This window comes from Nelusetta ayraudi, unplaced genomic scaffold (assembly GCF_046127955.1).
Source record: "Nelusetta ayraudi isolate G7.1 ecotype Tasmania unplaced genomic scaffold, CSIRO-AGI_Nayr_v1 ptg000021l, whole genome shotgun sequence".
In the NCBI taxonomy this organism is placed as follows: domain Eukaryota; kingdom Metazoa; phylum Chordata; class Actinopteri; order Tetraodontiformes; family Monacanthidae; genus Nelusetta; species Nelusetta ayraudi.
The window spans coordinates 87,542-102,912 of record NW_027466071.1 but is presented as its reverse complement, the minus strand read 5'-3'; the positions used below and the strand labels follow the sequence as shown (position 1 = coordinate 102,912).

The window sequence follows — 15,371 nt, the reverse complement described above, 5'->3', positions numbered from 1 at the left end:
AACTTTGTTTGTGACTAATGTCTGTTTCACACACCTCCCTCCTCCAAAAAAAAAAGAAGAAGAAAAGAAACACGTTTTTTTTTTGTTTTTTTTTTTTTTACATTTTTTACGTGAAAGGTCACCACAAGCGCTCACACGTCTCGCCAACACGCAAATTACCGCCGCTAATTACAAGCGGAAGTAAACAAAACTCGCTGCCGCATGTTATTGTGTGTGCTTACGACCTGCGCGTTTTTTTTATTGGCGCACACAATGACAAACTCGTCTCTGTATTCGCGCGTCTCCCTCGAAACACGCTGATTTTTAAGCGCTCCTTAAAAAGAAAATGTATGAAATGCGATTAAAATGTGCGCGTGCTTCCTCCTCGCGCTCGCCATTCTCCTCTACACCGCCGACGTGGTGCGAAACGCCCTGCCGGAGGACGCGCTGTGTTCCCGCCGACAAAGTCAGACTCGTGTAGTACATAAACAAGCCGTGTGTGTGTGTGTGTGTGTGTGTGTGTGTGTGTGTGTGTGTGTGTGTGTGTGTGTGTGTGTGTGTGAGAGACAGAGAGAGAGAGAGAGAGCAAACACTTGGCTGTGTTTATCCAGCAGCTCGCCGTAAGAGCCGCGCGGACAGGCTCGGCAGCAGCGGAAAAACACCGACGTCCTCTCCCTCGTCCTCTGCGCTCAGCACCGCACCGCACCGCGCGCTCCTCGGTTATCCCTCTAACTCACACACTCGCTAAAGTCACTGAAAGCTGCTCTCAGTGTTCACGGTTCACAGTTGGCAGTCAGCACGTCATCTGATTGGTTTCCCCAGGTAGTAAAAAAAAAAAAAAAAGCCGTGTGTGTGTGTGTGTGTGTGTGTGTGTGTGTGTGTGTGTGTGTGTGTGTGTGTTCTCTCGCTCGCTCCCTCGCAGGGACGCTTTGGCATGTCGCTGCATTGGTGCTGCATTCACGTCCCGTGGGAATACCGTCCACTTGGAGGTCATCCAGCTCGGTTATTGAGCGTCGTGAAGGCCTCGGCTGTTTCTCATAATTATTCCGCTCATTGTTTCCGTTCTGAATGAAATCAGGAGTGTCAGGTTAAAAAAAAAAAAAAAAAAAAATTGAGAAACGAGGGTGTGTGTGTGTGTGTGTGTAAAATAGGACATTGTTTTTTTTTTTTTTTTAATTCATTTAGTTTCATCTTTTAAGCGCGGCGTTGCGTATTGTCTCAGCACATTTCGTCCCACGCAACGCGTTCATGTGCAGTCAACACTGTTTGTCGGCAGCCACACTTTGACACAACGGCCCCGGCAAGCTGACATCTGTCGGCCTGCGCTGCTGCAGCTGAGCCCCCCCCCTACCCCCCTCTCTCCCCACCCCAATGCCCCAGGGCACTCCAGCGCTAACTGTTGAGGTGGCAAGAAAAAAAACCTCCTGCTTAATCGTCAAAGCGGTTCGTCCTCTGTTTGCGGGGACCCCCCCCCTCCCCCCTCGCCTCCACACCACCCCCACCCTAATGTGTTGACCCATAGAGGGGGAGAAGTGGGTGGCTCGCATCCTCATCAGCCTGCCCCTGAAAAACCAAACACTCCTAAAGAGTCATTATTTTGCAGAGTGAAGTGTGTGTCTGTGCGTCTTTTCTTTTTTTTTTTTTTTTTCTTTTTGCGACGCAGTAAATTATTCACACTGCTGGATGGCACATCTGGACGACTGGAGGGCAAGGCGGCTGATGCGCAGTCGCTCTCGCAGGCTCCCCCCCCCCCCCCCCCCCGGCCCCCCCCCGCCGAAACAAAAGCGCTTCATTAGGTTGCGTTGTTTCAATCAAAGGCAATTTGCGTTGGATGCCGGCGGAGGGAAATGAGCTGGATGTTTTTTTTTTTTCGTTTTTTTTTTTTCAGCGTGGGAGGGTTTTGCGCCGCGGCGGTATCGACGGCGTGAAAGAACGCAGCGGCGGTGAGACGAGTGAACGCCGCGGTAACCTGTAGGTTGATCAGATATGAATGATGATAATGTGTGTCTGTACGTGTAATTATGCGGCGTTTACGTCCCGTCATTGCGGAGCTGTTTTCCATCAGCGTTTCAGATTCAGTCAACTTCCTCTTTTATTGCGTCTCAACGCAACAGCTGCCTGAACAACATTTAACATGTCATGAAGATCATGCGTACACCACCAGTCAGAAGTTTGGACGTTCGTTCTCATGACGATTGACATTGCAGTTGCTCACTGGAGGCGTCAAAACTATTGACTGTTATTTAACGTGTTTCTCTTTGCTGCATAATTCCATATACCTTATATCATATATTTGATGTCTTCAGTGTCTACCTGCAGTGTAGGGAGTTGTAAAGACAAATAAAGAAATTGCATGAGAAGGTTTGTCCACACTTCTGACTGGTAGTGTGTATTTTTTTTGTCTCTGTTGTTTTGCCCTGCCACTTCAGGAGTTGAGTGCATGCACTCCTGCACTCCTCTATCAACCTTGCAGCGGCCGGTGTGTTCACGCTTACAAAAGCCGCAGTGTTTCATTCATATTTCAGAGCGGCGGCGGCGGCGGCATTGCTTGTTCTCCGGCGCTCTGGCGAGGCCGTGCGGAGGCGGGGGGGTGGGGGGGGGGGTGAGGGGGGGGTGTTGTAGTGCATATTGCCGCCTCCCAAATTGGCCCCCGCGATATGACTGCGCTGCACTCCAGAGCTGCTGTGCCTCCGTCACCTGTTGGAGCAGTTTTTGCCCGCTGCTTTTCAAATTCGATTTCCCACCCGGCCGCCTCTCCTCGGGAGCCGCGCTGTGATTGACACCAGCGAACCTCGTTTACACCCTCCGCATACACACACACGCACACACACACACACACACACACACACACACGCCACACACAGCCCCCCGGCCCCCCCCCCCCCCCCATCGCCCAGCCACTCACCGAAAGGGCTGCCGTACGTTGCATTGTGCGTGTGTGTGCGTGCACTCTCATCAGAGAAAATGTGGGATATTTTATTCAGAAGCCGCGTCCGCACAGCCGTTGTCCTAGTTCTTTTTTCCCCCCCAATAAATTACAGTGACATGTTTGATTGAATGGGGGAGAAAAAAAAAATGGTAATGGAGCAATAACCATCGTTCACTTTGTCAACTCTGCCTGGATGTGCGTCGGCTGCATAAAATGATTCAGGCCAGCGTCACCTTTTCTTCTCACAGGTGTGTGTGTGTGTGTGTGTGTGTGTGTGTGTGTGTGTGTGTGTGTGTGTGAGGACACACACCTCCACCCACCCACCCACCCACCCGCCCGCAACGTGACGTGTTTCCACGTTGGCGACGTAAATGAAACATCATTTTTCTGTCCATAAAGAAGGAAAAAAGAAAAAGCGTGAGGACCACGGAACAAGGATCTGTTTGTTATGCACTAATCAGAACACACAGCCAACACTAAGGGAGAACAATAAAAGTAATTAGCGGGAAATAATGAGGGGGCCCAGCGGTTGGAAGTGGTGTGTTGTTGCTTTAGATAATTATAGAAGCGGCTCATTTAAAATCTGACCTGATAAAACGAACGGGGGGAAAAAAAAAAATGGATGTTTTCAGCTATTAAAAAAAAAAAATTGCACCATTCTACTCATTGTTTGCTCATTTTTCTTGAAATAATCAGAATAATAAGAAAAAAAAAATCCCAATAGTTGTACACATCAAAGGCTGGACCGACCACGTGCACAGACCCCCCCCCATCCCCCACACCCCCACCGCTAATGTGCTTACCTTGAAAATCAGCTCCTCTTGCAGCGCCCGCTGTTTACATTTCTCTCTTATGAATTATTAGTGTGATAGGAACAAAGACTTTATAATGGGAGCGATGCATCAATGTCACATTGTGTTATGCGGCGATCAGGGCGAGCCTCGTGCATAGTGATGGGCCCCGATTGTGGCGGCTGGAAATTTAATTTACGGGACATCGAGTCGTGGTCGTGGCCGGGGACGCAGTTTTTACTGTGCCAAGCAGTTATATTTTGCCTCCCTGTGTGTGTGTGTGTGTGTGTGTGCGTGTGTGTGTGTGTGTGTGTGTGTGTGTGTACTAGTGTTATAGTCAAGACTGCACCAACCGAGACCAAGACATTTTCAAGACTTGAGATTATCAACACCAAGACTGTCTTTATCAAAGAAAAATCATAACACAAAAGTACAAATGACCGGCGTCTTTATTATTCCAGTTTGCTTCTACATAAATGGAACAGCAGCAATTATTTTGAAGCAAGGTCTCTTTTAATAATTCTCTTTAGCAGTTTGCTCTTTTTCCAGATATTTTGAACCATTTTCGGAAAAAAAAAACAACAACCTTGCTGCTTCGTAAAATTGTAAAATTAAAATTGTCTGCCTATTTTTCATTTGGACTCTTCTGATTGATATTTCAACAGTAAAGTAACAACATTGAACCAATGAAGTCATAATAATATCCATCAACCAACATCCTGTCCTGATTGAGCAGAGCATTCACATTCACTTTAATTGTCACTGAGATGCACCGTTCAGGTACAGACGTGTGAAAAACTTCAGCACGGAAGCTCAGATACAATAAAAAAAGAAAATATGATCAAAAATACATAATCAAAACCTAAGACCTACACACAAGGCATAAAAAAACGCAGTGTTTTTGCATTGGCCTCACAGGCTGAATACAGTTACACTGGGGGCCAAATTTGGCCCGCGGGCCAGAGTTTGACACCACCTATGGTGCGACGCCCTCTTCTCTCCCAGCAGCTCCTCCGTCAGCACTTACGGCGTCAGACCTCGACCCCGCCCTCTCCTCGGAGACCCCTCCCCCACATCTCAGCCGCTTGTTCGCGTCGTCTTGTTTACATCTCCGGCCTCCGCTGATTAGCCGACCGGAGTGTTTTTTTTTTTTTTTTTTTTTTTTTTTTTTTAATTTGCTCCGTTGCGTCCGACAGGCCCCTCCCCAACCCACCCCCCCTGCACAGCGTTGGATGAAACGCAGCCTGCGTAGGTAATTGGCAGTCCGGGGGTTCTCCCCTGGTCTGCGTGCGGTTTTCAACAACACGCCAATTAATTCTGATTTTTATTTATTTATATATATTTTTTACCCCCCCCCCCCCCCCCCACCCCACCCTCCCTCCACCCCTTCCTTAAAATAACACCACGTCCTGTTGCATCACTCTGGACACGAGCTGCAGATTTTGATCGTTCTTTCCCTGGCGCGGCGTCATCGCTTTCCAGGGTGGAAAAGGTTGGTGCGTAAAATGCCCCCAAGAAAGGATTTAATTACCGCGAGCGAGCGTTGATGCACTGTCAGCTGTTTGTCAGCTCCGTCTCATCTCAGCCGCCGGTGCGTCGAGAGGCGGCGGGAGAATCAGAGGCGCCGCTGATTTCCGAAGGAAGAAGGTTAATTGCGCGTACGGAGAGCAGCTGACTCTTTCCTGCGCGGTTTAGGTGCTGAAGAGAATTTTATTTTCATATATATATATATATATATTTATATATGCGTGTGTGTGTGTGTGTGTGTAATTCTTTTTCTCCACTTGTTTGTTCCAGTCATGTCAGTTGCACTTGTGAACTTTCCGCTTTATCTCGTCGTGGATGTTTGGGTGATGCCAGAGACAATCTGCTGTTGGCTTTGTGTGTGACTTGAGACTAATTGTCCATATACGTCCAACAGCACGTCCTGCAAAAATGTGAACAATGGAGTACAGGCTCATTTTTATGTTTTTGTGCTTACACCCCCACCCCCATTCCTTGTCTGTGTTTTGCAATCGGCTGTCGGATGACATTTACTTCTAAATCTCCAGCGTTATTTCCTGCTTTTGTTTGTGTTTACGACATTTTGCGTTAGTTCATTTTCTTCCTCGGTTTTACAACCTAAACCGTGTCAACACCTCTTTCATTTATTCTGGAGTTTTTAGTGAGACTCAAAAAATTCAAACCCTGTTACCTTTCTATCTGTGTGTGTGGGTGTGTGTGTGTGTGTGTTTGTGTGTGTGTACCTGAGGATCACACGACTCCACAAGTTGCTCTTTTGAGGGCGCTTTTTTGTTTTCCGTTTGAATTCATTGTGATACGGCAAGAAATATTGCAATACATAGATTATTTCCTTGTATGTGTTTCTCACCACTTGGCCACAGAAATCTCACTGTCAGACGAGGACATTCCAGTCACAGTGTGTTTAGCTCTGATTCCCAGACACTAAGACATGGGCAAACTTGACGAAATGATATCGGTCGTCAGTAAAGTCATAAAATTGCTCTTTTTCATCTATTTTTTTCAGTGTTTTCAGAGTCATTTGAATAAAGAGCTAAATACCGTGGGCCTTCAAACACACTGATGTTGTCACTTTGCTTTTGTTCATTTTCCACGATGTATTTTCTCCCCCTATGAGGTGGCTCACCAAAACGCTCCATTCGTCTGCTGCTGCATCCAGCTCCCTCTGTCACATTTTCAAACCCACTGTGGCCCCACCAGTCAAAAAGTTTCCCCCGCCACCCGAGCACTGACCTGTGTGAAGGCTCTGCGTCCTGCAGCCGCGCAGTGAAAAAGCACGAGCTTTTATTGTGGACGCGCTAACAAGGATGGTTGAGATACGCGGTTGTTTTTGAAACCAGACGAGACAAAAGAAAGTCTCCGGTGAAAAGAGTGACGCTGTGGTGGCTGGAACTCGCTGCTCTGCTCCCTCTGAGAGGAGGAAAGCCGGGACACACACACACACACACACACACACACACACACACACACACACACACACACAGATAAATGTGAACCATATTTGAAGGGAGTGGAGAGGATGCAGGGGGGGGGGGCAGCTGACTTCTGAGGAATGGTCCCAGCTGAGTTCACGGACACACATTCAAGCACGCACACGCGCACACACACACACACACACACACACACACACACACACACACACACAGAATCTTTATCTGAACTCGGGCAAATGTCATTGTAGTTAAAATCCTCTCCCGCTGGATCTCACTCCACTGCAGCCCTGTGAACCACGCGGCAGCGGAAAAAAGAAAAACTATTTACGAGTTGTTGGCCTCTTAAGCGCCCGACTGTATTGGGTTTCCTCCCTACTGAGTGTGTGTGTGTGTGTGTGTGTGTGTGTGTGTGTGTGCGTGTGTGTGTGTGTGTGTGTGTGCCTGTGTGGCTGTGTGGCTGTGGCTGGCTTGGTGCCAGGAACTCATGGCAGCGGGTGCTGTGGTGGCGCCCCCCCCCCCTCCACCCCCCAACCCCCCTCCACCTCCCTGACCTTCACATATGCTAATTAGCCACGTGGAGCTAGTGAAAGAAAGTATGGCCGGCCCCTTCCTCTCTTTTTCTTTTATTCTTTCCTTTTTACTTTCTTTTTTTTTTCTTTCTTTCTTCGACCTACTTGGCTTCTGTAAGTTCTTTATAAATTCTGTCAATTTGGAACATTGATTTGGCATTCACGTAAAGTCCTTTTTTTTTGGAATATGTCAATAAATGTTTTTAATCTTAATCACACAGGCTTTCCAACAACATCTAGAGGTTGTTTTTTGTTTACGTGTTCCGCCACCTGCAACAAACGCGTTGACAGGATTTGCCGAAAACATCAAGTTGCCCGTCGGGTCAAAGTTAGGAATCTGTGAACCTCTTTGCTTTGTTTGAGGCCGCGGTGCTAAAAGCGACGGCCTGCTGGAATCTGATCCTCCCACAAGTCATTCCAGTCCAGTTTCCAAAAGTCGCTGCTTCCTGCGCTTGGCCCCGTTTGGAGAAGAGGGACGGGAGTGTTTGTGGAGTCACATAGGCTTAGTGCTTTATTTCCACTGCCGATGTGTAACCTAAGCAATATTCCTGCGCAATAGTGAGCTGATCTCGGGGAGCCGCTGTCCTGCTTACCTCCTTCTATCTCCTCTGGAGATGGCGAGAGGGAGAGAGAGAGAGAGAGAGAGTGAGAGAGAGAGAGAGAGAGAGAGAGAGAGAGAGAGAAAACGGGAAGTAGGTCAGTCTCCCTAGAAATGGCAAATGTTGAAATTGCAGCCCGCCGGTGCGCCTCATTCAGAGGAAAACAATCAGGCGGGCGAATTGCTCGAGGTTCACCAGAGAGGCTCGGCAACCCCTGCTGAACGCGGCGGAGCCGAGAGTTCAGCGGGTCGCGGGAGAAATGAGACGAGCCGAGTTGTTTTGTTTTTAACTCATAATGGGGAGAATTTCAAAGCCTTCCTGCCGGACCCGTTTTGTCGGCCGCGTTCGCCTTGAGCTTGGCGGAGGTGAAAAAAAAAATCTAAAAAGAAACGCGGGGAAATAAAAGACGGCGATTTGTGGGGAAATCAAAAGTTGTTTGTATTTTTGCGCAGAAAGCGGTGTTCACGGGAAAGCTGCTGCGCAAAACCCCCTAGAATTGCGTGGCGTCTGAAGGCTTTAGGATTGCGGGACCCCCGGTGACCTCTGACCTCTGACCTCGTTCTCACCTTCCTGCGAGAAAAGCCGCTGCCGCTGTCTCCGTCTCCTTCGCATCAAAGCTCCTCTCAGACGGTTCGCTCCAGTCACACGTCTGGCTGCTCGCATCTGCTTGATGCTAATCGACTCCGGCGCTGTGGGACCGTCTCCTCCGCTGTCTGTGTGTGTGTGCGTGTGGAGGGGGGAGTGGGAGCGGGGAGGCGGGGAATATAGAAAAGGATCTGGCCGCACGTTTGTGAAGCGCGGAGAGAACGAAAATAGAAAAGTGACGGGACGAAGAAGCGAGTTTCCGCTGATGAGTTTTGTCTTTTGCTGCAGGTTCTTCGGCTTTCCTTTGTTTTTTCTTCCCTCTGATTGTCTGTCTCACTCACACACTCACACAAACACACACAGAGCCAACATACAGATGTGTGTGTGTGTATGTTTTTATCGTTTGTGTTGACTTGTCAGGTGGTTATTTTTTCTTCCTTTTTATCCCCGTCCTCTTCTATCGGCCTCAAGACGTCTGGAGCATCTCTCAGTGTGTGTGTGTGTGTGTGTGTGTGTGTGTGTGTGCGCGTGCGTGCGTGCGTGCGCCTCAGTGCGACAACAGTGGAATCAGTCGCTTCCAGATCATGCAGAACGCTGCCTGAGTTTGGAGAGATTTCCACTCTGTCGATCCGGGAACAAGTTTGTCCTCCACTCGATGTGTTTGTATTGTGCACGCGTCCAAAATTGCTCACCGCCGGTTCCTCTTGGGTCACGCCACTCACTCACTCACTCACTCACTCTGGCACCTCAGCTCAGCTGCGGTTTGGGCCGGCGGTGGCGGCGCCTCCTCTGGCACAAACCGGATAAACCGGCTGGGATATCGACGAGGCGGCTGAACTTTAAACTGAAGTGTAAATGTCTTCCACCTCCGCATTTAAAGATGTTAATCCCCCCCTCCCCTCCGAATGGTATCGATACCGGAGTGCCGCGGCAGACGTTTCCGAGCGGCAGTTAATCCCCCCCCCCCCCCCACATCCCCCCCTTCTCCCCTCCTCGCCGCCACGTGTTTGTCTCCGAGCGGCGGCACGCGGCCGCCCGATGAACATCCGCACTCACTGTTGGCCAAACATGCAAAGGTTACTGTAATGTCAGGCCCACGCCAGAGGGAAGCGCCGAATACCACATTAGCATAATCCATACACGACCCCCCCCCCCCCCCCGCCCCCTCCTTTTTCTTTTTTTGTAACTTTTTTTTTTTTTTATATTAGCTGCGCTTCCATCACACCTAGAATTATGCAAAACCTAAATATCGCAATAAAAAACCTGGTCATGGAAACACCCAAACTTCCAAAAACTCTCACGAGGTGTTTTTTTCCCCCAGACATATCGTTGTAGAAGTGTGCCGCAAAATAGTCATGCAAACACTTGTTTTGCATTTACACGTCGGCGGACTCGACGTATGGGGTCATGTGACCAGTTCACTTTAAATCGCTGCTCCAAAACGCAAAAATGCTTTGTACCGCCGTCCCCCCGAAAGGACGAGATTTTAAGAGAATTACGGCTTATGCGCTTCACACCGTCCAGCGAAAACACCTGCAAATCGTTATTGTACTTTGTCGAAATTTTAGAAATGTCGCTTTTTTTTTTGTTTTGCGAAAAAACTGGCGTGGAAATGCAGCTAACTGCAACACGATGTCCCCTCCCCCTCCCTCCCTCCGTCCCTCCCTCCTCCTCCTCCAGAAATAGGTGCCCAAGGAAAATGGTCGGTTGTCAGATGTTGTGCCGGGACAAATGACAACGCTCCAAAAGCGGAAATATTCCCCCGCCGCCGCCGTAGGCGCTGACTGACGGCCGCCGCTTCTCGTGCAGTTCAGCAGAACATGTAAAAAAAAGAAAAGAGGATATTGTCGGCCCGGGCCTGCTGCTAACGTGTTAACAGTAGGGTTTTTTTTGTTTTTTTTTCACCTTGAAAGCATCCGAAAATATCCATAGTGGAACGACGGTTGTTTGGATCTTTTTTTTTTTTTTTCAGGAGGGAGAAGGTAACATTTTCTGTTCCAGTCTGTCGATTCAGAGCAATCTGAAGAAGCCTCTGCCGCTTTTGGATCCAAAACGTGCAAATATACGCAGAACTTTTTTGCGCGTGTTTTTTTTACGTTCGTCGCAATTTAAAGCAGCAGCATCAGCAGCTTTGGGCTTTTTTATGTGTTTTTTTTTTTCCAGGAATCGCTACAAATAAATGGAAAAAACAAACAAACAAACAAGCAAAACAAACGCAGAGCGTCCGCTGTACCAACATCTAATGCGTTGGGCGCTAATTAGAAGCTTTATGGCAGCCAACGTGTTGCCCTCTCACCCGCGGGGGGTTCCGCAGTCTGCGCCGACAGTCGGGCTGATTGTTTTGATAATTACGCCGCTACCGCTACGAAAGCCCAAGAAGAGGCTCTTGTCGCGTTTTGGAACGAGGGAAGGGGGTGAAAAAAACAAAACAGAACTGGGCGCCTATCCTCCAGCTCGCTCTGCTGCCCGGCGAGTGTGTTTCTGAGGCTTCCATTGTTTTCTCTGGCGCTAAGCGGCTGTTTTAATGAGTCTGTCTTTGGAAACTCCCTGTGCGTCTTGTTGCTTTGTGTCGGACAGAGGCCGCTTCTGCAGCTCCCGCAGCTCCCGCAGCTCCCGCTCGTTTTTTTTTTTTTTTTTTTTTGCGTTTGTTTTTTTTTTTCCCCCGTTGTTGTTTTTGTTTTTCTTCCTCTATTGTCTCTCCCGCATTGGTCATATTCCAAAAGGCGAAGTCACGTGGGGGAAGTCGCTGCGTGTTCACACGGCTCGGCTTCTTGTTTCCCGAGTCGGCCGTCTCTCTCTCTCCCCCTTTATCTCCCTCTCTCTCTCTCCCTCCCCCTCCCTGTCTCTCCCTCTCCCTCTCTCTCCCTCCCTCTCTCTCTCCCCCTCTCTCTCCCTCTCCGGCGTGCCAGTCGCGGGTGACCTTGCCTGGTGACGAAAGTGTCTGCTCATTAAGTAGTAAAGATGAATGGTTCCATTATAGCGGGGGTGGGGTTGGGGGGTGGGGGCGGGAGGAGTGGGTGTGGGGGTGGGGGTGTGTGGAAAGGAGCTCGGCCAATTAGTGGTAATTAACAGCAGCGAGGGCGAGCAGCTCTGGAGGGCACCCTGACCCTGTGCACCAGAGGGGGCAGAGGGGAGCAGCAGGCGTGCGTGTGCGTGTGTGTGTGTTAGCGAAGGTCTGCAGGACATGTGCAGGGAAGCAGTATATAGCACGAGGGAAGGTGTGTGTGGTGTAAGGAGGAGCGGTCTCGTCCACGCAGGCAACGCGTCGTGTTATTGTTATTGTAAACCGCTGAAGGGTAAAATCACACTCCGGGCCGCTAGGTGCTCATCTGTACCTGCAGTGCAGTACCGGGTGAGCGCTGAGGGTGGCGTTGTCGCTCGCTGTCTACACCCCGCAAGGAAACGGAGAAGAAGAACTCGCAGGTTAATGGCGGGACAGACAGAGGACGAGGCTGTAATTAGTGACGTCAAACAGCTGAGCAACAGGTCGGCCGTTCGACGTTGACCGACGTGGAAGTCGTGGAAGCGCAGTCGGCCTTCAGAACCTCGTCTCGTCTCGTCTCGTCTCGTCTCGTCGGGCAGCACTCAGAAAATAAGTTTTCAGACAATGTCAAAATTTTTCGCACAGTCTCAAATAATGAAGTAGAAACGGTTTCCCGCTTTGAAGGTAGCAGCTGCGTCTGACAGACACAAATAAATGTGATTTTCTTTTTTAAATGTGTTTTTATTCTTTGGTTTATTGTTGAAAAGAGTAAAGACTAAAACAAAACAAAAACTCTTGTGCGAAACCCGGGTGTGCGACGAGGTCCATCAGGTGCCTGGGGTTTGTGGCTGGCTGGGCCGAGAGAAACTGCACTCGGAGGCTCCACAGTGATTCTCAATGACATTTATGACAAACCGGTATTGTTTATTTTCTTCTGTACGTCACTTTCGTCTGTTTTCCTTCACCCGTCACCTTTTCTCTTCTTCTGGAAAAGAAAAAAGACGGATTGCTTCAGCACGTGCGCGTCCTCCCAAGCCGACATGTGGGAAAATCAGTGGGGGGGGGGGGTTTGGAGCGCTCCGGGGTCACGCAGGAGGTCAAGAGCCGCAACCACGGCCTTTTGCCTCCTGAACCCTGGCGCAGAGTCCAAACTCCTCCGCCCACACACACACACACACACACACACACACATACGCACACCCACACCCACACACACACAGACACACACCCACACACAGACACACAGACACACACACAGGCGCGGCCAGGGAGCTCGTTAAGCAAGAGTCAGAGAGTAAAATGCCCTCAAATGCCAAGCCAATATACCATCAGTCCTAATGAACATTCTGTGATGATTTTTTTTACCCCCCCGCCCCCCCCAACTCCACAATTTTTTGCTCTTTTGCGCTGATTAGCAGTATTTGGGCATCGCGGCGCCAAGGAGAGAACCAAGGTTGTCTGAGAGACTTTATTTCGGGCTCCATTTATTCGCCTCTCGCTTTTCTTTTCTTTTTTTTTTTTTTTATCAGAGTTCGGGTGGGTTTGTCGCAGCCCTGTAATCCTTTGAGTTACCAGCAGGCGGAGGGAATTTGAGGCGTTTCCATTGGCCTGTTATTTTATTGCGATATTTAGGTTTTGCGCAATTCTAGGGCTAATGGAAACGCAGCTAATGAAGGTTCAAGGTTCAAGGTAGCTTTATTGTCATTACAACAACATATGTAAACCTAAAGAGAGCATTGGGATTTTTGTTACTCGGTGGCCCACGGTGGAAGGAGAGTGAAAGTACTAAATTAAAGTATAAAAGCATTTGCGTTGTTCAGTGTAGCAGAGTGACTGGGGTGGGTGTGTGTTGGAGCTCCCCGGCAGACGCGCTCCAATTGGCAGTTTGCGGCAGAGTGCGGTTTTTTTTGAGAATTTCTCTATTTTTTTTCTGTTTCTTCCTTGATTTTTTTTTGATTCTTTTCACTCTGGAGGTGTTTTGTGTGAAGTGCTGTCAGAGTGCTGCTCTCTGCTCTCTGCTCTCCAGGCACCTTGGCGAACGACGGACGCTTCGGAGGAGTGTACCAATGTATTAGGAGTCAATTGTGCATGGGAGGGCCTATTTTCCGTACGGCTGGTCCAACAAGCCCCTCCCCCTCCACCCCCAACCCCCCCCCCCCCCCCCGTTGCTCCAGCGTTTCTCGTCGTTTTGTCTGCGACAACACCGCCTGGGGGTGGTGGGTGATTATACGCACAGTAGATCAGAAGCCATCATGGCACCATTATGGCCCCGCCCCCCTTCACATATCCACTCCACCCCCTCCTCTCCTGACATTTATTTCACGACTGCTTACTTATCAAATATTTAAATAAACAGAGCGGTAGGGGAAGGGGAGTGTGTGTGTGTGTGTGTGTGTGTGTGTGTGTGTGTGTACGGATGCTTGTGTAAAAGAGTACATATCTGAATTTCTAAAAAAAATTTTTGCAGTTCTAGTTCTCTCAATACTACAATATTTTTTTTTTCTTTTTCAACTGCATAACAACCAAACTGTAATGAGTGATAGTTATGAGCAGTTAGCAATAATAGCAATAACCATTGTTATTTTCTTGCAACCCCAAGGCAGAGGAACTCTCAGATAATTTCCCTCTAAAATATGAACTATATGAGTATGAAATATGTTGAACTACACAACAGCATAGTTCAAATAGCTCCACTTCAAGCAGCAGCTACAATAATGAACAATAAAGTGAATTACTTTTAACAGAATTTCTTTTAAACACAAAAAGTAACAAGAACGTTTTTTCAAAGGAAGGAGTAAAAAGTAGACAAAAATTGTGTGAAAACGTAAAAGTAAAAAGTCGTCAGAAAACACAACACTCGAGTAAAGTACAGATACCTGATGAATCTACGGCTTGTGCGAGGCGTTTTTGTGTGTCCGTGCACGCCGCCGCCGCCGCCGCCGCCGCCGCCGCCGCCACGGGGCTCATCCGTCAGCGTTTGGCGGGGACACGGGAGGACGTGGGAGGACGCGGGACAAGACCCCCGTGGCTCGTAAAAGAAGGAAAAAAAAAAAAAAAAAAAAACCGCCCGCCGTGCCGAGGTAACATCAGTGGCGAGGAGAGGGAGCGTGATGCAAAGCAACAATGAGGGACAACAACCACCAACGACGGCGGCGACGGGAAACAAAGAGCGATGCGGATTGAGGGGTGGATAGTGGGGGGGGAGCAGAGAGATTGATCTCCTTCTCCTCCCTCATGAGAGGAGGATGGAGGGAAGGAAGGTGGAGAGGTGGAGAATAACAAGGGGGAGAGAGAAGATGTACACACACATATGTATATATGTGTGTATATCTGTACATATGCGTGTGTATATGTGTGTATATATATATATATATATATATATATATATGTATATATATATATATACATATATATACATATATATATGTATATATATATGTATATACATATATATATGTATATATATATATATATATATATATATATATGTATATATGTATATATATATGTATATACATATATGTATATATATGTATATATATACATATATGTATATACATATATGTATATATATATATATGTATATATATATATATATATATATATATATATATACATATATATATATATATATATATATATATATAAATATATATATATACATATATATATACATATATATGTTAATATACATGTATGCACTTATATCTAAGTATATATATATTTCTGTATGTATGAGGGCCAGAAGTGGTGCTGGGAGCAGGCGGCCAGTTGCTGGGAGGCCCATTACTGTCAGGCCAATCTTAAAATAATTAATTGCCAAGTCGACGCTTTTTAAAGAGTATTGTAATTGAATCCTAAATGAGGCTTGGGAAAGGGGACGCGTCCTGCTTCTCGCTGCAAGCCTGCTCCCGTTCTCCCCGCGTTCCCCGGGCGGCGCGCACATCAGCGGGCCGCGTACGCACACACACACACACACGCG

The 15,371-nt window shown here is 48.1% G+C and overlaps 1 protein-coding gene across 1 annotated transcript in view; it reads left to right on the top strand.

The window, feature by feature from the left end:
* LOC142889199 (uncharacterized) overlaps nucleotides 1-15,371 on the top strand; it is a 69,479-nt gene that overhangs the window by 2,720 nt on the left and 51,388 nt on the right. The window lies entirely within an intron of this gene.